The 4,955-nt window shown below is 40.6% G+C and overlaps 1 pseudogene; it reads right to left on the bottom strand.

The window, feature by feature from the left end:
* Nucleotides 1–711: 711 nt before the first annotated feature.
* LOC149464787 (uncharacterized) lies at nt 712–4,550 on the bottom strand (annotated as a pseudogene).
* Between the last annotated feature and the right edge of the window lie 405 nt (nt 4,551–4,955).

Raw genomic sequence — 4,955 nt, 5'->3', positions numbered from 1 at the left:
ACACTGGAAATTCCTTCAGGATAAGGTTAGGAGGGATCTCATGAAGGAAGAGAAGGGCATGCACAGTGGGGCACCAGCTCCGCAGAAGAAGCAGTATGTCTACCTCAACAACTTGCTAATCCTCTGGCAGTCAATGACTTCCAACACAAAAGAGTAGCTTTTTTCTCTTTGTTAATTTTTTTGTAATTGATTTTTTTATTATGTTTTTTTATTTGCTAATGTTCTGCAGCCATTTGTTTGGTTTTACATGATCGAGAAATTTTTTTATTGCTAAAGTTTCTGCAACAATTTGTGTTTAATATGAATCAGCAATATTTTTCTTTGGTTTGCTATATGCTGTTATCTGCAGCCTTTTGGTAAAATTGCTTATTTTTTTTGGGGGGGGGAATGTTTTTTTTTAAATAATTTTTAAAAAAAATTTCGGATAATTTTTTTCTTTTTGCCCTTTTTTTAATTTTACTTATTCTATTTTCCTCTTTTCAGAACAATATCAAACATGATGAGAGTGAGGTGGAGGAGGCAGTGGATCTAGATGTGCTGGCAGGGGAGTCTTCCACAAGTGCTTCTGGCAGCAATGGTTCCCCCTGTCCAATAGCTGACGTCACTGATCTATCTATCTATCTATCTATCTATCTATCTATCTATCTATCTATCTATCTATCTATCCAAATATTTACATGGATTTGTGCACTTATTTTCTGTTAATTTTTTTTAGGATTCTGTGGAACCAGATCTTGAGCCACCGTCTTCTGTCAAAGAACGTGCCATTGCCTTCATGTGCCATGGCAGTTGCAGGAAGTTCTGCAGGAGAGGCGCAGTGTGGATGCCTTTATAGATCCAGGAAACCCACGTGCCTGCTTCTGCCGCACTTTGTACCATGTCCTGGAGGACTTTGGCGGTAACCTGGATAAGCAGTGCAGGGATAGCATCTATGCAGTGGCAATGCAGTTTAGGTCTGCCAAAATAAGTGGTGGGTCACCAGATAGCTCACCATGCACTTCTTCACATTGTTCCTCTATGCACTCTGGCCCTGCAGCAGCGCTATTACCACCCTCTTACCACCAGCCCCCTCCTTAATGATTGCCTTCACTGTCCAGTCCTCCTTTCATCATCCCCAGTCCCCACGGGATCATCCTCTGGCTTCTCAAGTCCCACCTCCTTCCCACTTCTTCAGTGATCCATTATCCTTCTTGTACCATGGCCCCCAATCCCAACCTGCACTTGTTCCAACACATATGCCCCCACCCACCCATTCCTATACCGAACCCTCCCCAATCCCCATGTGTAAGCCAAGTGGATAATTCCTCCACCCATCCCATCTACCACCAGCTCTAATATCTCATACCATTTTCTTCAGTAATTTCTGTTCTAAATAAAGTAATTGAAAAATGATATATCTTGTGTTTTCACTCTTTTCTTTTTTTTTTGCTCTGATGCAATGCATACTGGTCTATTTGTACATTAATGAAAAGGACACGTTTTTCTCTGTGTAGGGTAAATGTATGCAGAGCCCAAAGAGGACTGTATACACTTGCCTCTCACAGGGGAAAAGGGCATATTTTCCTCTTTGTGGGGTAAAAGTATACAGAGCCCAAAGAAGACTGTATACGTTTGCCTCACACAGAAGAAAAAGAAACTGGAAAAAGCCAACTGTACCTCCAACATAATGCATATGTGGATAGCACTAAGTGCCCTCAGAGATAATGCAGAAATAACAAAATATATTACATGTATTAATACTGCCATGATACTTCTCCCTCTGGTGATACAAAAAAAAATCTGCAAACTGATTTTGGATGGTCATGACCCGTGCAGTCCTTAAACTGAATGCGTTGACTTTGATTTTATGTCTCCGATTCAACAGTGACTCTCTCCTTGTCCCACAGAAAGTTGTGAAGGACACAGCAGGCAAGTACCACATTGATAGCATTTTCGACATCCAGCTGCATGCATGAGAGCAGTACTCTCCACATTGATGGTGGGCACAGCTGAGACGATAATTGAGGATTTTTTGCTTCTGACTGAGATCGTAGCCACTGTATGGCCTCATTAGATCCAAAGACCTCATCTGCTATCCTGACGAAGGGCAGACTGAGCTCTTCGGTACAAGATAGAGGCCTGCTTGATGGAATGTGAAGGCATCCTTCCTGTAGAGGATGTCCAAAGGCTGACTGGTGAAAGATACAGGCATTACCTTGGCTGCCGTACGCTCCGACATCCACAGCTATGAAGTGTAGGTTGGCATCAGCCAATGCCAGGAAGACCACAGAAAAATACATCTTATAATTAAAGTATAGTGATCCAGACTGAGGAGGCTTCCTTACCCTGATGTGCTTGTCATGACGGACACCAATGCAATTGGGGAACTGGGTCTTTTCCCAAAACTCCTCCGCTACAGCTTCCCAGATGTCTTCATTAGGCTCAGGCATGAACACTTCGTTCAACTCCTCACATAGTGCCAAGCAGGTTTCCCTTGTTACTTTGGCCACTGTGGAGATGCCCAGTAAAAAAAAGTGTTGTAAGAACATAAATGTCTGTCCTGTAGCTAGAAACCTTTAAAAAAAAATTATATATATATATATACAGTGGGGATCGAAAGTTTGGGCACCCCAGCTAAAAATTTGTATTAATGTGCATAAAGAAGCCAAGGAAAGATGGAAAAATCTCCAAAAGGCATCAAATTACAGATTAGACATTCTTATAATATGTCAACAAAAGTTAGATTTTATTTCCATCATTTACACTTTCAAAATAACAGAAAACAAAAAAATGGCGTCTGCAAAAGTTTGGGCACCCTGCAGAGTTAATATCTTGTACTGTCCCTTTTGGCAAGTATCACAGCTTGTAAACGCTTTTTGTAGCCAGCCAAGAGTCTTTCAATTCTTGTTTGAGGTATCTTTGCCCATTCTTCCTTACAAAAGTCTTCCAGTTCTTTGAGATTTCTGGGCTGTCTGTCACGCACTGCTCTTTTAAGATCTATCCATAGATTTTCAATTACGTTGAGGTCAGGAGATTGTGAAGGCCATGGCAAAACCTTCAATTTACGCCTCTTGATGTAATCCCCTGTGGATTTCGAGGTGTGTTTAGGATCATTATCCATTTGTAGAAGCCATCCTCTCTTTAACTTCAGCTTTTTCACAGATGGCATCAAGTTACCATCCAAAATTTGCTGAAATTTTATTGAATCCATTTTTCCTTCTACTCGTAAGATGTTCCCTGTGCCACTGGCTGCAACACAACCCCAAAGGATGATTGATCCAACCCCATGCTTAACAGTTGGACAGAGGTTCTTTTCATTAAATTCTGTGCCCCTTCTTCTCCAAACGTACCTTTGCTCATTCCGGCCAAAAAGTTCAAATTTAACCTCATCGGTCCACAGAACTTGTTTCCAAAATGCATCAGGCTTGTCTATATGTTCATTTGCAAAGTTCAAACGATGATTTTTGTGGTGAGGACATAGAAGAGGTTTTCTTCTGATGACTCTTCCATGAAGACCATATTTGTACAAGTATCTCTTTATAGTGGAATAGTGTACCACAACTCCAGTGTCTGCCAGATCTTTCTGGAGGGATCGTGCAGTCAAACGTGGGTTTTGAATTGTTTTTCGCACAATCCTGCGAGCTGTCCTATCTGATATTTTTCTTGGTCTTCCAGATCTTGCTTTAACTTCCACTGTTCCTGATGACTGCCATTTCTTAATTACATTCCAAACAGAGGATATTGACATCTGAAAACGCTTTGCTATCTTCTTATAGCCTTCTCCAGCTTTGTGAGTGTCAACTATTTTCAGTTTCAGTTTTCTAGACAACTGCTTAGAAGAACCCATGGTGCTGATTGTTGGGGCAAGGTCAGATGAGTCTGGGCATTTAAAACCTTTGAGATTGACATAACCTGGTCTTCCCAGATGATGATTGAGAAAGGGAGCAAAGCTTGGCAAAGGGGGCAGTGCATGCTATAATTTCTGCAGGGTGCCCAAACTTTTGCAGACGCCATTTTTTTGTTTTCTGTTACTTTGAAAGTGTAAATGGTGGAAATAAAATCTAACTTTTGTTGACATATTATAAGAATGTCTAATCTGTAATTTGATGCCTTTTGGAGATTTTTCCATCTTTCCTTGGCTTCTTTATGCACATTAATACAAATTTTTAGCTGAGGTGCCCAAACGTTCGATCCCCACTGTATATATATATGGGTAAAAATAAAATAAATAAATGTAACATACCTGATTGTCACAAGCAGCTGTTGCTTCGGTGATACATTCATCTGAGTGTACATCCATGCCAGCCTTGGTCTGAGCCTCTCCAGCAGATGATCAAGCGCAGCAACGGACATCTGCGCAAAGTTGTAAAATTTTTCTGGATGCATGTGTATGTGTAGTTGGCCATATAAGTTGGAAAAGTACCCCCAAAAAAAGACTGTGATATAATAGGATGCATCCAGAAACGATGTTGACGGATGCTTCTTTCCTCCTCCAGCTATCTCCTTCTCCTCAGCCTCCGTAACTTAATCAGCAGGATTGCCTCATCAATTTTGAGAACAACAGGATCCATTAGAGAAATCATTTACAGGTGAAACTCGAAAATATAGAATATTGTGCAAAAGTTCATTTATTTCAGTAATGCAACTTAAAAGGTGAAACTAATATATGAGATAGACTCATTACATGCAAAGCAAGATAGTTCAAGGCGTGATTTTTCATAATTGTGATGATTATGGCTTACAGTTCATTAAAACCCCAAATCCACAATTTCAGAAAATTAGAATATTACATGCAATCAATAAAACAAGGATTGTACATAGAACAATATCAGACCTCTGAAAAGTATAAGCATGCAAATGTACTCAGTACTTGGTTTGGGCCCCTTTTGCAGCAATTACTGCCTCACTGCGGCGTGGCATGGAAGCTATCAGCCTGTGGCACTACTGAGGTGTTATGGAAGACCAGGATGCTTCAA

The sequence above is a fragment of the Staurois parvus genome, unplaced genomic scaffold (genome assembly GCF_062004578.1).
Source record: "Staurois parvus isolate SC_StPar_1 unplaced genomic scaffold, SC_StPar_1.0 ptg000147l, whole genome shotgun sequence".
NCBI lineage: Eukaryota > Metazoa > Chordata > Amphibia > Anura > Ranidae > Staurois > Staurois parvus.
Note: the sequence above shows the minus strand (reverse complement) of the source record. Positions and strands in the feature narration are given on the sequence as shown.